This window comes from Cajanus cajan, chromosome 6 (assembly GCF_000230855.2).
Source record: "Cajanus cajan strain Asha chromosome 6, NIPB_CcT2T_4, whole genome shotgun sequence".
Taxonomy (NCBI): domain Eukaryota; kingdom Viridiplantae; phylum Streptophyta; class Magnoliopsida; order Fabales; family Fabaceae; genus Cajanus; species Cajanus cajan.
Window position 1 is genome coordinate 9,870,451 of NC_138522.1, and position 20,580 is coordinate 9,891,030.

General features: G+C 29.7%; 1 non-coding gene across 1 annotated transcript; it reads left to right on the top strand.

The window, feature by feature from the left end:
• Positions 1–13,381: 13,381 nt before the first annotated feature.
• Positions 13,382–13,454, top strand: TRNAA-UGC (transfer RNA alanine (anticodon UGC)). Its single transcript has one exon. It is a non-coding gene; the product is annotated as a tRNA-Ala (tRNA).
• Positions 13,455–20,580: the final 7,126 nt, after the last annotated feature.

Below are 20,580 nucleotides of genomic sequence, written 5' to 3' on the forward strand. Positions count from 1 at the left end.
TATTTAAAGATAATTTTCATGTGCAAGGAAACAGTTATTTCAGTTATATTCATAACGGAGATAATCTATTACCTGTGATGGTAATCTATTACCACGAGTTAGAATAACTGAACTAATTGTTTCAGCTCCTGTTTTAATCTATTACCTAACATGGTAACCGATTAACACGATGCCAAAATAACACAAAACTCACATTTGGAACAGAGGTAATCGATTACTTTACAGAGGTAATCGATTAACACGATCCTTTTTCCTCTTGAAATCATCAGAATCAGTTTGGTAATCTATTACCACACATGGTAATCGATTATTCCAGTATCAATCAGTTTTTCAACATGAGTCAGGTAATCTATTACCAGTTCAGGTAATCTATTCCTTAACTCAGAAAATTTCTGATGTTTTCAAGTTTTCATTTAAAGTCTCAAACACTCAGTAAATTAATACTTCATGTTCTCAACAATGAATGAAATAAGAAAAATGAGTATTATGATATTTTCACCTTCATGTTAATTACTAATTTTTAACACATAACAAACAAACACATACAAGCCTAATCTTTTAAACAATCAATACATTATCCTTTTGACATAGGCTTAAAATAAAAAGCAACAAGAGCAAAACATCAAAACTAAAACTTCTAGGGAACATCTTCCAGATGTAGATTCTTCAATCTTCAACAATCTCCCCCTTTTTGGTTTTGATGAGCCAAACTCTTCATGTTGACTTTCACGATCATCATGTTGTTTTGTTTCACTTGTTTGTTTGAAATTTGAACTTGAATTTGAACCTGCATATGTCTAGAACAAAAACTTCCATACAAAGCATTATGCAGTTCTATTTCCATTTCTTTCTTATACAATACATAAACAACCATATAAACATTTAATCAGTTTCTCATGAATTTCTCCCCCTGTTTGGCTTAACCAAACCAAAAAAAAACAGAGTAAACAGAGAAATAACATGATACTTATGCAACAAAAACAACAAGCACTTAATAAGACTTTCATCATATAAGCATTAAAAATGTTCAGAAGCATACAAATACTACAACTATTACAAACTTTAAGTCTGAAATATAAATCAAAGTATTTATGCAGAACAAATTAAAATGCAGTGCCTAAAATGTAATGCATAACTAAAGTTCTTCAGGGTAGGGTATGTTCATCGCATCCAGTCGTTCAGATATAGATTCAAAACAAGCCTTCAGCTCTTGATAATCTCTTCTCTGAGTTTCTCTGATGTCATCTAGCTTTGCCAGAACAGATAGCTCAAAAGTAGAAAGAGGCTTGGGCTCTTCAGCACCTTCCTCTTCTTCAGTTTGAACTTCAGGTTGAGACGGCTCTGTAGTCTCAGCAGTAGGAACATCTTCCTTTGCTATCCAACCAGCATCTGTTTTTACTAGCTTCATCATTTTCAGAGCTCTATCCTTGATATCATGAACATCTCTGGTGACCTCTCTTGCTTCACCAGTTAAGGGAACTTTATAGAACACCAATACCTTGCTTATGAACACAGCATATGGACACTTGCAGTCCATTAACCTCCTTGTCTTTAGCATTATGTCTTCTACCACATATACCCAATCAACTTGAATGTTGTTCTTAAAAGCTGCGAGCAGTGCCATATCTTCTTCACTGATTTGTGCGTGATTGCTCCCCCTTGCTGCCAGAATCCAGACAATTACATAATGTAGGAGTCTATCTTCCATTCGTAGACCTCCAGCATTATATGTAATTTTCCTCTTTTCTTTTCTTTTGTATTCTTTATTAGCCTCCCAGGCTGAAACATCCCTCAGCATACTCATAAAAAACGTATCTTTATCTATTGAGAAATTTTTCATCTTTAATTCATTGAAGGTAGGTTTAATACCATTTCTGGTTAATCCACCAATCTTCAAAAATACATCAGCAGATAGAGTAACTTTTATTCCTTTAACTTCTGAAACCAAAGCACCATTTTCATCTCTTCCCAAATTTGAGTAAAAGACCCTAACAAGATCAGGGTAGTACAGTCCACTTAACCCAACAAATTTGCTAACTCCTTGACTAGATAACAGAGTAGGAAATGTAAAACCTTGCTCTATAAGCCAAGACGAGTAGAGTACCTTTGGAGCCACAATGTCTTTGCAAGCAAAAGACTCATTGAAAGTTTCCTCTTGAGACTTCCTTGTGAACCACGAATAAGAATATTCTTCTTCAGGTTCTGGACGAGAGGACTCTTGTTTCTTCTTTTTAGATGTACCTTGACCTTGAGTAGTAGGACGAGGGTAATCTCTGTTGGCTATGTGCTTTACACGCTTTCCTTTGCCAAGACTTTCCATGAATGGGGCTTAGGGTTAGGTTTTGAAATAGATTTTGAGATAGAAAAGGGAACCAGGGGTTTCGTTCGTTTTAGTTTGAAGTAAAAATGGAGAGAGTTTTGAATTAATTTGAATTCGAAACAGATTTAAAGAGGGTTTTTGAGTACAAAAAAAACAGGGGTTTGCGTCAGGTAATCGATTAACCCAGTTGGTAATCGATTATCTCGCAACTGAAACAGGGTAATTATGCAAGTGAGTGAGTGGTAATCGATTAACCCGATAGGTAATCGATTATCACAGTGAAATGTGTGCAGATACAGGGCATACTGTGTTTTGTGTGATTTCCTATTATGAGTGCACATACATCAAGTTTAAACCTATAAGTGCTTAGCAATTTCATGCATATTCACACAATCATACTTTAATTATGAGATTTAGGATAGATTGGACTCACTAATGATACCAAGATTGGTTCTTAGCTTGAAAAATCTTTCCTTTGGTAGAGGCTTTGTAAAGATGTCAGCAAGTTGATCTTCTGACATTATGAATTTGATGTCACAGTCTCCTTTCTCTACATGATCTCTGATAAAGTGATGTCTAACTTCAATGTGCTTAGTTCTTGAGTGTAGAATAGGATTCCTTGAAATGTTAATTGCACTTGTGTTGTCACACTTCAGTGGTATGTGATCAATCTTCAATCCAAAGTCTTGAAGTTGATGTTTAAACCAAATTGACTGAGCACAGCAGCTTCCAGCAGCTATATACTCAGCTTCAGCAGTTGAGAGTGCTACACAAGCTTGTTTCTTGCTCTGCCACGATATGAGACATTCTCCAAACGTGTGGCACGTTCCACTTGTACTTTTCCTATCCAATTTACAACCAGCAAAATCGGAGTCAGAGTAACCAGTTAAAGATGGAGAAGTACCTTTAGGATACCACAATCCAACATTGATTGTGCCTTTCAAATACTTCAGTATTTTCTTTACAGCCTTCAGATGTGATTCCTTTGGTTTTGATTGGAATCTAGCACATACACATACACTGTACATGATGTCAGGTCTGCTAGCTGTTAGATACAGAAGAGATCCAATGATCCCTCTATACATTGATTCTTCAACATCTTTTCCTGCAATATCACTATCTAGATAACAATTAGTAGACATAGGAGTATTTGATATCTTACAATTCTCCATATCAAATTTCTTTAACAGTTCTTTGCTATATTTAGTTTGATGTAGAAAAATTCCATTTTCCATTTGTTTGACTTGTAGTCCTAGGAAGAAGCTTAATTCTCCCATCATAGACATATCAAACTCCTTCTGCATATTGGAAACAAATTCTCCACAAAGAGATTGGTTAGTTGATCCAAATATTATATCATCAACATAAATCTGAATCAGCAGAATATCTTTTGATTTTCTCTTTATGAAAAGAGTTTTATCAACATTACCTCTTTGAAAGTCATGAGTTAGTAGAAACTTACTTAGCCTTTCATACCATTTCCTTGGAGCTTGTTTCAGTCCATACAAAGCTTTCTTGAGCTTGTAAACATGCTTAGGTAATTTGCAGTCAACAAAACCAGGTGGTTGAGCTACATAAACTTCTTCATCAATTAGACCATTTAAAAATGCACTTTTCACATCCATTTGATATAGTTTGAAATCAAACACACAAGCAAATGCAAGTAAAAGCCTAACAGCTTCTAATCTAGCAACTGGAGCATATGTTTCACCAAAGTCTATACCTTCCTGTTGATTGTATCCTTTGGCTACTAATCTAGCTTTATTTTTAACTATAACACCTTCTTCATTTAGTTTGTTTCTGAAAACCCATTTTGTACCAATGATATTCATATTCTTATTGAAAGGAACTAAAATCCAAACATCATTTCTTTTGAATTGATTCAGTTCATCATGCATGGCCATTATCCAGAATTCATCTTTTAATGCATGTTCCACACATAATGGTTCAATTTGAGAAACAAATGCCATATCATCACTTAGAAGATTAAAAAAGTGTCTAGTAGAAACTCCCTTATTTATATCTCCAAGAATGTTATCCAGAGATAGATCTTTGGGTTTCCTCCATTCTTTGGGTAGTGATGTGTCTTCAGATGGTGTTTTCTGCTGTAATTCCAGTTTTTCTTCTTCTTGTGTAATACTGTCACCTATCTCATCTTCATCATTAAGAGATTTTCCTTTTTCAAGGATGTTAGTTTCATCAAAAGTAACATGTATAGATTCTTCAACAGATAAGGTACTTTTGTTAAAGACTCTATATGCTTTGCTAATTGCAGAATATCCAATAAAAACTCCTTCATCAGCCTTAGCATCAAATTTTCCAAGAGTGTCTTTTCCATTATTCAGAACAAAACACTTACAGCCAAACACTTTAAAATGTGAAATGTCAGGCTTTCTTCCTTTGTAAAGCTCATATGGTGTTTTCTTTAAAATAGGTCTAATTAAGATTCTATTTAGAACATAGCATGCAGTGTTTACTGCATCAGCCCAAAAGTATTTTGGTAAACCATTTTCATTTAACATGGCTCTTGCTAGCTCTATTAGAGATCTATTTTTCCTCTCTACAACTCCATTTTGTTGAGGAGTTCTAGGGACAGAAAAATTGTGATTAATACCATTTTCTTCACAAAAAGTTTGAAAAGATTCATTTTGAAATTCACCACCATGATCACTTCGCAAAGATTTAATTTTCAAGTCCTTTTCATTCTGAATTCTTTTTGAAATGATTCTAAAGGCTTTAAAAGCATTGTCTTTATGGGATATAAATGCAACCCATGTGAATCTGGAGTAGTCATCAATGAGAACTAAAGCATAAGTGTTTCCACCTAGACTTTTGGTTCTTGATGGTCCAAAGAGATCCATGTGCAAAAGTTCCAGCGGTCTAGAGGTTGACATAACTTTCTTTGATTTAAAAGAGGCTCTAGTCTGCTTTCCCTTTTGACATGCATCACAAAGTCCTTGTTTAGAGAACTTGATCTTTGGAAGACCACTAACAAGATCTTTAGATGCAAGTCTATTTAACTGATCTGCATTTATATGTGCAATGCGTCTATGCCATAACCATGTTATATTATCATGTGATGTGAGACAAGAATTGGATGATGAATGCTCTAAGTCTAAGATGTATATGTTATTGACTCTTTTTCCTATAAGCAGGACTTCATTTGATTCCTTATCACAAACCATACAGCATTGATTATTAAAAGAGATATTGTAATTTTTGTCACAAAGCTGGCTAATACTAAGCAGGTTATATTTGAGACCTTCTACATACAGGACATTTTCAATGAGAGTATTGGAATTGTTACCAACACTGCCTGAGCCTAGTATTCTGCCTTTGTTGTTATCTCCATATGTTACAGATCCTCCTTCTTTTTCCTGTAATGAGATAAATTTGCTTTTATCTCCTGTCATGTGTCTTGAGCAGCCGCTGTCTAAGTACCACATTGATTGCTTTGCTCTCAAGCACACCTGCAACACAAGTTATTCAATTTGATTTTGGTACCCAATGGATCTTGGGTCCTGGAGAATCAGTGAGTACATAATCTAATTTCTTAATCCATTTATATTTTCCACTAGGAATGCCAAATTTCCTTATCATGCATCTGTAGTAGTTATGACCAGATTTCATACAATAGTTACATGAGTGGGAATTAATGGATTTCATAACATTAACATTCTGTTTTTCTTTATCCTTTGCTTTTAATGCAGCATACAATGTTTCACAGTTCTCACATGGTGACTTTAGTTTAGAGATATCTGAAAGTAGTTTCCTGTTATCATTCTCTAAATCAGAAATTTTATCTCTCATGTGTGTCATTTTCTTTTTGTAAACATTATTTGATTTTTCTAATTTCTTTGCTTCAGCATACAGTTCAGCAAATGCATTTTGCAATTCATCATACGAGTCAATAGATGAGTCAGAATCATATACCTCATAATCTGAATTATGTTTGGTCATGAGACAGAGATTTGCTTCCTGATCCTCATCACTATCACTTGAAGTTGTTGAGGCATTCTCTTCCCATGCTATGTATGCTTTCTTTTTCTTTGATCTGAACTTTTGTTTCGTCTCCTCATTCTTTTTCAGGCTTGGACAGTCAGCTCTCATGTGTCCAGCTTTTCCACATTCAAAACATTTGAACTTTGGAGATGAGTTTTCATTCTTCTTGAAGGATTTCTTCTGACTGGAGAATCTCTTATTGTTGTTCTTCCTTCTCATGAATTTTCTGAAATTCTTCACCATTAGATTTAATTCTTCTTGTTCAGAACTTTCATTGCTGCTATCCTCTTCATCACTTGAGGATTCTTTTACCTTTAAGGCCAGACCTTTTGCCTTTTTATCTTTTTGTTCTTCATCAGCAATCCTTGACAGATCCATCTCATATTCTCTTAGCTTTCCAAATAACTCAGCACTTGTCATCTGAGCTAAGTTCTTTGACTCTGTAATTGCTGTGACAGTTGGTTGCCATCTTCTGATTAGTGACTTCAGGATTTTGACATTTACTTCTTCTTCCACGAAGTCTTTCCCTAATCCTTTTAGGTGATTTATTATGTGAATGAACCTCTTTTGCATATCCATGACAGTTTCACCTTGATTCATTCTGAAGGTTTCATATTCCTGAATGAGTGTGTTCTTTCTAGCTCTTCTCACTTCTGGAGTTCCTTCATGTGTTACTTGGATTAAATCCCAAGCTTCCTTTGCTGTAGAACAAGCTGAAATTCTAAAAAATTCATCAGAATTTAGTGCAGAATGTATGATATTTAAAGCTTTTGCATCATTCTCTGCTCTTCTAATTTCACTTTGATCCCAGCTATCATATGGTTTCTTAATTTCTTTTCCTCCCTCTATCTTAGTGGGTATTTTGTAATCTGTGATTACAGCCTGCCAAATATTTCTATGAACAGATTCCATGAAAATTTTCATTCTAACTTTCCAAAAGGGATAGTTATCTCCACAAAACAATGGGGGTCTGTTTATAGAAGCACCTTCAGCAAACGGTAATTGATTACCAGCCATCTAACCTTTCTAAAGATCTAGTCTTGAATGTTTTACAAGATACAGCTCTGGTACCAATTGTTGGTCCCTACGGTTAGAATCTAGAAGGGGGGGTTGAATAGATTCTATGTTATTTTTCCTTTTCTTCTTTGCTTTCTAAATCTTTACCAAACAAATCTTGATTTAAAACAAACCTTTAAACATAAAAAGTAATTCAGAGTTATATATGCACAGCTTATCCAACAAGATTTGAATAACACAATTAATACAAGATATGTAAAGATTGAATTTATCAATTACCAAGAATCTTTAAAGTTCAGTTTCTGCAGATAATGTTTTTCTTCATACAACATTAATCAAGAAACTTATACAGAATGTAAAGAGTGTAAGAGTTAAGAAAATCATGCACCAAGATATATACTGGTTCAGCCATCCAAAGGCCTACATCCAGTTTCAGATTTAGATACACCTCTAAATCCAGTCAAATCCACTATTGATATTCTTTACATGCACCCTGCACAAGCAATATCCAATCAATGAATTTAACAAGCAAATCTTGACATCTACAAGATTAACAAACCATTTCTTGACTCCACAAGAAACATATAACCCAAGAATATTGATCCCACAATATCCTACTTGAGAAAAACCTATCTCAAGATTTCTCTTTACACAACTCTTCCAGAGATTCTCTAATCTCAAGAGTTAAAACCATTCAAACAATAAAAGATCAGAAACGAGTACACCTGTTCGTGTAGATATGATCTTCAACAATGTAAACCAGTTTAGAATGAATTTTCTATATGAACTTCATCTTCTTGAATTGATCTTGCACACTTCTTTTTCCAAAAGTTGATTTTCAGCAGATATGTTCTTTCTTTCTTTTTCAGAAAATCTTTTTCTCTTTTGCAGTAATGTGTATTCTAAAAAAAGTCTCTCTTGTTCGTGTAAGTATTTCTCTTCTTTCCGTGTGTGAAAATTCTCTTTTAAAAGCTTCAGTTTTAATCTTATTTAAAGATAATTTTCATATGCAAGGAAACAGTTATTTCAGTTATATTCATAACGGAGATAATCTATTACCTGTGATGGTAATCTATTACCACGAGTTAGAATAACTGAACTAATTGTTTCAGCTCCTGTTTTAATCTATTACCTAACATGGTAACCGATTAACACGATGCCAAAATAACACAAAACTCACATTTGGAACAGAGGTAATCGATTACTTTACAGAGGTAATCGATTAACACGATCCTTTTTCCTCTTGAAATCATCAGAATCAGTTTGGTAATCTATTACCACACATGGTAATCGATTATTCCAGTATCAATCAGTTTTTCAACATGAGTCAGGTAATCTATTACCAGTTCAGGTAATCTATTCCTTAACTCAGAAAATTTCTGATGTTTTCAAGTTTTCATTTAAAGTCTCAAACACTCAGTAAATTAATACTTCATGTTCTCAACAATGAATGAAATAAGAAAAATGAGTATTATGATATTTTCACCTTCATGTTAATTACTAATTTTTAACACATAACAAACAAACACATACAAGCCTAATCTTTTAAACAATCAATACATTATCCTTTTGACATAGGCTTAAAATAAAAAGCAACAAGAGCAAAACATCAAAACTAAAACTTCTAGGGAACATCTTCCAGATGTAGATTCTTCAATCTTCAACAGAGTTTATCCTTCCCTAATAAAAATTGTGTCATCAACATACTAAAGTATAATGATTTCTATTTGATTGTCTCCTACTAAAAAACATTCAAACAAATTTTTGCCATTGTTAATCACATCATACTTGTTAACCTTTCAACAATAATATAACAAACAGGAATGGTGCTAAAAGGTCACCCTACCTATGCTCATTTTTGCATTCTGAACTCTTCAATTGGACTACCATTGACAAACAATGAGTTAGTGCCCCTTATAACTTTCCATTCGCCTGAAAATATTTCAAAAACTTACTACCCCTCTCTAATTTACTCTTTTTTAAAACAAGATATTAATGTGAGGTTTTTTATCTTTGAGATTTGCTTGAATTGAACCCCATCAAATTTGGGTTTTTCCCCTATTTCATTTGTAAATCTAATTTGGAAAAAAGATTTTAACTTCTTTCTTTATACACTTAATGGGTCCTCCACCTAAGATCCCCCTATATTTAATTCCAATAGTGTTTTTTTTCTTCCTCCTCCAATTCACCACCAAATAAAAACATTTGATATTATTCATGTCCCATTTCCAACAACCATCTTGCCCTCAATTATTGAGATATAAGGGGTTCACTACGAACAACCACACTCTATAATTTTTTTTGAAATTTCTTTTTTAGTACTCCTTCCTCTTCAAATAGTCCCTATAACTTTTCTTTTTTATCCAACTCATTCATATCTGCTATAATATTTTATGCAAGTTTTATAAATTATTGAATTGTCATTCCTTCCATTGTTTCAGCCTCAATTCTAGTCCTTTCAACGTGCCCTTCAACACAAAGGCACCTCAACCTTGTACATCCATCTCCCCCCATGACTGTTCAACAAATATTGGGAACTTCTTATCTTCAAACCAACAACCTAAAGATCTCAAGGGTTTAAGGCCTAAATACAATATAAAATTTCTTAATAAAATGGGACAATGGTCAAAGGTATTTCTATATAGAATATATTGTTTGCTTCCAGGCCAGGCGTTGAACTATTCCTTGGAGATCAGGCGTTGAACTATTCCTTGGAGATCAGAACCTATAAATCTTGCTTGCCAACCCATTTGGCCAATACTAAGTAAATCACCTACCCACCATAAGCACATTCTCAAGCTTCATTTGTGAAATGAAATTATTAAATGTCATTCTATTTCCAAAACCATAATCTCCCTTATTATCCCCTTATTTCTCAATTGTTATGTTCACGTTGTTAAAATCTTCTCTTTTGTACTCTATCACAAGATGAATAAATGTTCATTATTATAACTTTTACCCTTGATATCAAACAAACCCTGTGTAGTTTGATATATCAAGATCCCTTTAATTGAGAAGTTATATTCAATGTTCCCCTATTCCACAGACTTAATGAACCACCACATGTATTTATTGTAGGAATTGTAGTCCATTCACATCGCAATCAGCCCATAATGCTTGGAACAATTGAATGGACACTTTTGCTTTTTTGTTTCCTACAAATATAAAACTAAATGTTCTATTTAATTACTAGACTCCTCATTATCCTCTATTTTTATTTTCCCCTAAACCTCTAACATTATATGACAATAATATTCATTGATGAAATTTTGATGCTCCCTCCTACTCATTCTTATTAAGCTTCAACCTGCATTGTTGATACCTTTCCTCTAATTTTACTAGTTTATCAATTATGTTCTCATTTTCCCCATATGTGACACTTATTGCTTTTCATAATTGTCAAATCCTCATTGCCTCTATTGTTTCCTTATTCAACCAAAAGATCTTGTTGCAATTTCTAATATCACTATCCATTAAGGAATTGTAGAATGAATGAAGAGAGAATCTCACTTTTTTTCTTCTAGCGACATTGTTTTTCACCACAGGTTCTGCCAAATCGCAAGATATGTAGGGATTGATGTATGGAACATGTGATGATCTATTTGTTGAGGATTTTGATTAATCAAACACTTTGACCATTGTTGTCCATTTTTCCTTGTCAAACCTCGCCTTTTCCTCCTTGTTTAGAAGGGGTAGGCCTAAGATTGTGCCTTGGTTTTGTGGTCACAAAATCCCACTTTTTGTAGGACACAAGGGTATTCTCTATTTTGTGCTTATTTCATTCCACCCGAATCATCTTGGATTAGGTAATGAGATGTTTGACTACCGAAGAGTATATGGTGCTTTTCCGTAATTGGTTTTGGGATCAAAAGGTCCATATCTACTTTTTTGTCCTTGCATTTAGTAGTGGGTTGTAGTAAGATAGCTATTTTCCCCCTTGGCTCATTAATTACATTAATACTCACCCCATGCTTTGGCCCATTAAGACACTCCTCATAATTTGCACTATAATTAGATATCCCACATGTTACAATGTGACTTGACTCACCATCTTGATTATTACCATACTTTCGCAAGCTATCTTACATTATAGTCCATTCAAAAGTTGGCATACCACCTTTTTCACCCCTTGCCCCCATCGTACACTCCACAAAAGCCACCTTTGCACTACTACTTGTTAGTAAAGGTGTTTGGTCATTGCTTGGTTCTTTAACCTCTTGGTTAAAAACCCTTGGGCCAACCACACAGTTTCATCGTTATCCTCCCTTTCTAATTTGCTACTATCTCCACCTCATTGTCATCAACCACCCAATATAGGTCATTGGTGCACTTATGCATGTCTTGTTGTTTCCCACATGTGCACCTAGGTACCTTTTTTTATTGTCAAAGGTTGTCATGTTTCATCCCTAACTTTTTCTAGTCATCCCTCCTATATTTTGGAATATTAATATTCATCTTGACACTACCAAAGTATATCTTGTCAAGGCTATACTCAAGTTCCTTGTCATCTTAAACATTAAGGAGCCTAACAAAACCATATCTATGATCTCATTTATTCCTTTTGTTTGCAATAAACACTTTTCCCACTCTCCTCCATCATGGGAAAACTTTCCATAAGTCAGTTCCATTATACTTCACTAGGAATTTGGTGAAGCAAAAAGTTGAAACCTTGCATGGCTATTGTCCTCCATACTTCATGGTGTTTACTTTCTCTCTCACCATATTGTTTCACTCCTTACTCCATCATCACTATAAAATATAGAGTAGATTGGATCACGAAAGTTTAATGAACATATTATACCATTAAGCTTTAGCTACATAGATATAGGAATAGAATATTATGCAAGTAACCTATTGGGATTAATTTATAGGAGACCGAACTTAACTTATGGAGTATTTAGAATCATATATTCCTCACGATAGGCAATGAAATGGAGAAAAAAATTGTGGCAACTAGATTCTTTATGATAGATTGCCTGAGTCACACACAATGCTATGTTGGATAGACCTCCATTTAATGCATTAGGGATAATTATATTAAGCATCTAGAAATGAAGTTTTATGGAGAAGGATCATACAAGTGTTAAGAGTGAAAGGAGATCAACAAGTGTAAAAAAATTATTATCATCTTAGCTTAAAATTCAACAACAACGATGGGCACAAGAAGAAAAAGATAGATGAATATATAGCTTAACCCCAAGTCTTTTTTTAGACTTGAAAATGAGAATTGACATAGGTGTTGAGGTTAATTCTCAAATGCATAATGTATTAGATTACTCCCGGTATATCTATAAGTTGGAGAATAGCAAATGCCTAATCAATATGTGACCAATACACGTAAAAAAAAAAAAAAAAAAAAAAAAAGGTATATCATATTTTTTTTAGAGATTATAAATATCTTTCACATGAAATAATTTTCTTATATTGAAAAGACTACTACAAATAAAAATATAAACTTTTTTTTTATTCTTTAAGGCAATTGTATACTAGGACTTGAACTTAAATATCACAAATTAAGTTAAGGAAAATGCTGATATGAGTATGTTAAGATACTAATTAAATAATTAAAAGCATAAATTTTTTTAATTGAGTAGTGTAAATAGTAATATAGTTCATAATAAAAACTTTCTACGTCTTAATTTTTTAATCAATATCTTTAGGGGTCTTTAGGTACAGGTTGAAACAATTCCACCACAATTCCGCGTTAAATGGTAACCCAACTTCATTTTTAAGAAGGCATCAAAGGTGGTGGTGAACGGCCAAGGCCTATCAAACGAATGCTGAGTTCATTGATTGTCTACAATATCCGTCGTTTCTTCACTCATACAGACCTATATGATAGGGATTGATTAACAAAAAAATACATATATGATAGGAATTGTTTCATTTAATGCTTTATATAATATGGTGATGTTCAATCCGGGCGAGCATACATAGAACTAATATAATGTACACACCTTTCGTTAACGAAAATCTACTCGAAAATTGGGAAATAATTTATGTTTTTGTGAATTATATTTTAGTTTCCTATATTTACAAGTTGGGGATGTAGCTCAAATGGTAGAGCGCCCGCTTTGCATGCGGGAGGTACAGGGTTCGATTCCCTGCATCTCCACAGTTCATTGACTTTTCCAACCCCTCTTTTTATCTCTCTACTTTAATTACTTTTATTTTAACTTCTTATTACTTTTCATTTTTTTTATGCATTTATACGTTCAAAGAAATTGTATTTGCAAAATAATTGTCTTCATAACATTATGAATGAATTTAAAAAAATTATTAAGACTAGATGGGTCGAGACACTTCGTACCTCTAATAATTATTTATCGATAAATATTAGAAATTATAAAAGATATAAATAATTTTTTTTACATTCAAGAATATAAATGTTCACTAAAAAATAAATATAAAAAAAGTGATTACTAAAATATATCTTTTTTTATAATAAGTATTGATTAATTTATAAGAATATCTTGCTTTTGTATTATAAGAAAGTAAAAACAAGTTACATGTAACAAGGTGTAAGTGTGTAAATATGTTTTTAAGTACTTTAAACATGAGATAAATTTATTTTATATATATTTTTTATAAATTTAAATTAGTCTTTTTAATTTCTATAACTTTTTTTAAAAAAATATTTAAGTCACTCTGCGTAAACATTATTAGTGGTGAATCTAACACACAAAATTTACTATTAAATTTGTCATACAAAATCATCCATTGGTATATTTATTAGTAAAAACTTTATACAATTGATTCAAAAAAAAATTTGTTAATAATGATGTAAGTAGTCTTGAAAGAGTAAAACACAATTATTTTTTTAAGATAAATCAAGATTAAATAATTAATTTTGAATTTAGGAATAAAAGTAAACTTATGTTAAATTTGTTGGATTGAAAAGATATTTAATTCTATTTATAAATATAAATAGCGTTGCATGAATAAAAATATTTTAATAAGATATCCTTACTACATATGTGTCTACGAAGTAGACATTTGAATGGTAGTAAATTCAATTTCTTAATTAGTAATTTTTTTTCTAATTATAATTAAAAAATGTTAAAAAAAAGTAAATCTTAATATTGTCTTTATAAGAATTTGTTATTATTTTAATTGCTCTAATAACAATGGAGTAAATTGGTAAGTTATGCAGAGATCTTCAACAATAAAAAAAAAATCGTAGAAGGATACTGAAACTTAACATTTTTGAAGTTGAAATTGAAATTCACAGTATGTTATTTTAATATTTCAAAAATATTTATATTTCTTTTTACAATACATCTTAATCAGTTAAAATTATGTGAAGTTGGAACAAAATAAGACACAAACTCAAAAGATAAATACATTTTTAATTTCTTAGAAAAAATTTAATATGGGTGTAAACAGATTAGATTAAATTAGGTCAAATTTGACCAAATTTAAAATTTAACCCAATTAAATATAGTCAGGTTAGATAAAGTTAGTTTTACATTCTTTTATCAAGTAATCTAACTCCATCTAACCTTAATCGGCCGGATAATCAAGTCGTATTTATAGAAAGACAAATACATTTTCAATTCCTTGAAAAAAATACATTTCAATATAAATATATGTTAGTTCAAAGATAATTTTAAATCTCTTATGAATATATGTTTTAATGATTACAAACTCAAATTTTTTTTCATAAATAATTGTTTTTAAGATCACAAAATTAAGACGATAACATAAGACAATTTTTCATAATGATATCTCATTTGATAAATCTCTCAAACGAAACACTTTGTTTGTCTAATATAAATGTATTAAATATTACATTTATTATGTTTAATGATCATATCATATGTTGGAATAATTTTTTTTTTTTTATGTTTAGACTTCCTAAGGGAACGAAGATTTTCTTTTCATCAAAAAAAGGACAAACAAATATTTCAAAGGGTGCAAAGTCATCTAAAAAGTCATTTTTGACCAACACACACAACAAATCCTCTCTCTTCTTTATTTTTTACCAAAATGATGATAAGTAATTTCCTTAATCAAACAAGAAGTGACGTTTGGTGAAATATATGTAATGCACCAATAGACATCTTATTCTACAAGGAAAGAAGATAAGGAAAGATGAAGTAAGTCAACGAGTGAAGCTCAAGGCTTATAATGATCATTTTCATCTATCACCTATATAAAGGAGTTTGAAAAACTCAAAAAGAAAAGACACCGAGAAGAACAACTTCTTTCTATTATTCATTCTTTTTATATAAAATCATGTACTTAAAAGTTACATCATGTCTTAGAGAGAAAGATGAATTGTTTTGTTATCTATCCCAACTTTAACTATGTGTTTTTGCTTAAAAATCTGTAGAGACTTTATTGTTTAAAAAATACTTGGTGTTGAAACTTAAAAGGTTTTATTATTAAAAAAAATACTTGGATAATTTACTTAAAGAAGCAAACCAAAGAATACTTAGATTAAATTAGACGTGGCTTGTGAAAAAATACTTATATATTCATAAAAGATTGTGAAATTTGATCAAGTTGATAAAAAAATTAGATGTAATATTAGTGGTTGTGACGAATAGATATAAAAATATTCTTTGTTTTTGTTTCATTTACACTCCTTAAGTCTTATGCTACTACTTCACTATTTTTAAAAAAAGTTTGAAATTTTTTTATTGACATTATTTAACTTCATTCTAATATTTTTCTTTTCATCACAACATAAACAAATTAGGTTAGATAAGATTCCACCAAATTTAAAATTCAACTCAATTAAGCATAATCAAGTCAGATTGAACCAATTTTCCATTTTTTTTCAAGCGATCTAACTCAACCTAACCTTAATGTGTTTGAATAATCAAGTTAATTCATTAAATATTAATATATTCTAATTTCTTTTAAAAAATGTCTCTAATAATAAAAAAAATTATTATAAATGACATAATACATGTCTTAAAAGACAAAAGTAATATTAACATAAAAAATAGAATAATATTTCAAAAACATTAATAATTATTTGAATTATTTCATAATAATAACTATTATTAGGTTGGATTCATCCTATTAAAACTTCATTACCTTGTTGTCCAATTGCAATTGTTGACCTATTTAAATTATATATACATTCATGTAATAAATGATATATATATATATATATATATATATATATATATATATTTATTATTACTACAAAAATAATATATATATATATTATTAGTATTATAATATTATTGATAAATTAATCAATGATATTATTATTATATTTATAGATAAATTAATAATTTCATAAACATAAATTAGCATATATAAATATAATTTTATAAAAAATATAAATATATTAGAAGAAAATTAATTAGAAATATCAATACATCATGTCAATGACGGATGTATGTACAAGTAGGGATGGCAACGGGGCAGGGCGGGTACGGGTTTCATGATACCCGTCCCCGTCCCCGCGAGCCAAACTCATCCCTGTCCCCGTACCTGTACCCGTCGGGTATGTGATTTTCATCCCCATCCCTGTCCCCGTCGGGTATCGGGTATACTCGTACCCGTACTCGTACCCGTCAAAAATTTTATTTTTTATTTTTTTTAAAATAATATTTTTAAATTATTTTTTAATTATATTATAATTATAATTAGGTTATTTCTTTATCTCATACTATAATAAATAATCACACATAAAAAATATTAAAATTCTTTAATATAATTAAATTGAAATTGGGTATTAAATTAAAAATGGGAACGGGGACGGGTACGGGTACGGGTACGGGGCGGGTAAGTACATACCCGTACTCGTACCCGTACCCGATTTAATATATCGGGTTTTACCCGTACCCATACACGTACCCGGTCAAACCGGGTATTCCCCGTCAAAGTCGGGACGGGTTCAGGTATTACCCGCGGGTACGGGTACATTTGCCATCCCTATGTACAAGGGAGTGGGGGCACATGCCCCCACTACCATTTTACACACATATTTTTTTTATTCAAAAAAATAATATATTTTAAAAATAAAAATTATATTTTAATAAAATAAATAAATATATTTAAATTATCATATGCATAAAATATAAATTTAAAAAATTTGTTCATTTATTTGATATTTATCAAACTTTCAAAAGAGATTAGTTTTCATATGAGATAAAGAATATTCATTAATAAAAAATTAATTTTTTAAAAGTTTAATTTTTGATAAAATAAAAATTGCAGCATATATATTTATCTTTTGTACTTTCTATTTATGTATACATTGATTAAAAAAATAAAAATAATAAAGATTGTAAGATTTATATTTTATTTATAATTTTTTATTATAAAATATGTTTTGAAATAAATTATCATCTAAAATATTATATTAGATATTAAAAACATGTTTATATTATAAATAAATGAAACTTGATTTTTATATAATTTAACATATTTATTTTTATGTTTTTATTAGAATTAAATTATTATAAAATATATTTTTAAGATTGTAGTTCTAACCGAACATTTAAAGATATTTATGATAGATAAATAAGTCATATTTAGGACATGACATGTATTTTAAAAAAAAGTTAGGTTCATACCTACTAAATTATAATATAACATAGTCTGACCTAACTTATTTCCATCCTTAATCGTAATAATAGATATAAAAGCTCGTAAAAAATAATTATGATATATATTTATACTTTTAAAAGTTATATGTAAAAGTATATGAAGTAAGGAATAATAAATTGAAGACTCTATTTAAATGTTTGAAGATAAGGTTGTTCCAAAGGTAACATCTTTTGAAGGAAAACCCGATAGCACCAGGAAAAAAAAAAGTTAACATAACTTAAAAACTAAGCTAACCTTAACGAGCCTATTTTGAAGACTATAAAAGGATGACCAATGCTACATTTTTAAAGCAAACAAGACCAAAGAGAGAAATCAAAACACAAGTTATTAAAGTTGTGATCCTTACTTCATATTCTATTTTTCAAAGAACTCCACTTCTACATTTATATCAATCTTGTAATAGACAAACGAAATGTGAATCTTCCTTGGTAAACGCTATAGTTAAAAGATTCTATTGTAATCATAGTAAAAATTTATTAAAAAAAATGTGGAAAAAGTAAAAAAAAAAAAAAAAAAAAAGGCAGGTCGCTATGGCTCATAGCGACACATGGTCGCTATGGACCCTAGCGCCTCTGGTAGTCCATAAAAAATATATAAAATTTATTTAACAAATATATATTATATAAAAGAAAAATTTATTTTTAACAAATCTAGTTTTTCGTAAATATTTTTTAAAAATATATACATATATTTTACAATATATTTTTTTCTATGAAAAAAGATTTTTTTTTTTATATAATTAAGCTATTTTAAATGGTGAAGGAGCCTATTGCGACATTAGTAAAATCGTTGCAGCCAGTAGCAACTTCTACGTGGCTAAGTTTAAACTATTTTTAATGTTTGGTCTGACCTATTAACCTATTTAAATTATTAATATTAATTAGGTCAATAAACTTAATTTTTAAAAATTAATAAAATTATTTTTAAAGTATAATTTACTCAATATTGTTAAAATTAAAATTTTAAAAAGAAATATAAGAGAAAAATTGAATACTTTTTTGTTGAAGGGACAATTCATGTATGTTGATATACATTCATGCATAAGTCATAAGTTTATAAACCTATAATAAAACTTTTTTATAAAAAATATTTTAAATTTTAATAATTTATTTTTGTTTTATAAATTTATTTATTTATTTATATTTTTAATAATATATATATATATATATATATTAATTTTTTATTATATTATATAAATAAATAGACCGACTTATCAACTATCAAGCCTAACAAACTTTTTTATAAGTCTAAGTCTGACTTTTTTATATAAATAATTTTTCTTAAAATCTAGTTCAAACTAGACTTTAAAGAGGTCAGACTATAAGCCTTTTTTAATGCTTAACATATTCTCATCCCTAGTCACACATTAATACAATATTTCTAACAATTGTGAGTAAGATCTGAGATGATTACATGACTTTTTAATGAATAAATGAGTAATTAAGAATGATTACATAATAAGGAACACTAAAAATAATAATTATAAATTTTAGAAGGACAAAAAATATAATTTTTTTACAGGACTAAAATCAAAACTTACTCATTTTATAGAGATTAAAAACATACTAAAGTTTTCTATTTTAATAAAAAAAGTTAAAATCACATAATTAAAATACTTGATTAACTAAAATTATTTAGGGTTTAGAGTTTAGAATTTAAGATCTAACAATTACAATATTTGATACACTAAAATTACTTAACTAAATTTTGAGGACTAAAATCACAATGTAATATAAAAGAAAGATATTTTTAAAGCAAACAATTACAACCAAAGTGTTGTTAGGTTGATCATCTCAAATGGTAAGAAGAATTTAATTCATATCTAACTGCTATCAAATCCTACATTAAACCAAATAAGAAAGAGATTCGTTTAATAAGATAACATTTTATAATCATTGCAAATTATTTGAGTGATAATTGAATCCATTAAGTGATATCACAAAAAAGAACTTAATAAATAAATAAAAACGTGACCGAGCTATAAAAACATTTTAATCACATATATAATTAGTTAATTAAATGTATAAAAACTAAAACGCAAAAAGACTAAACGAAGAATAAAATCACTTAATTTTTTTTTAGAAAAATAAGACAAAGTATAAAATAAAACACATACTAAACACTATTCTAAGATCATTAATTAAAAACAAAATACAAAAAACAAAGACAAGAATAAAAACATTAAAACAAAAAAGCTTTCACAAAAATTAAAATAAAACAAATGAAATAAATATTTTTCAAATTCTCATCTTCGTCTTAATTTTTTTATTAAAAAATATTAAAATAGTTTTGTCATAATTATTAATTGATTAAGTTGTATTTGTATCATAATTCAAATATTTATATATATATATATATATTTATTATAAAAGGATATATTTGAGTAATCATCCTTTTAGTTTCCACTTTTAAATGAACTTTTATATCCTTGAATATAAAAAAAATTATATTTTTTATAATTTTTAATATTTATATATGTATAATTATTAAAAACACGTAATTCCTATTGTATAAATAAAGTAAATTTGTTAACCAACATGTAAAAAATGAGCTGTTACCGTATTTGTTAACGAAAAATGAAATGTAAAACATTATGGAAGTAAAGGGAATTAGATTAACATTAACCGGAATCCCAACGGAAGTAAAGTCATATTAGTATTAGTATT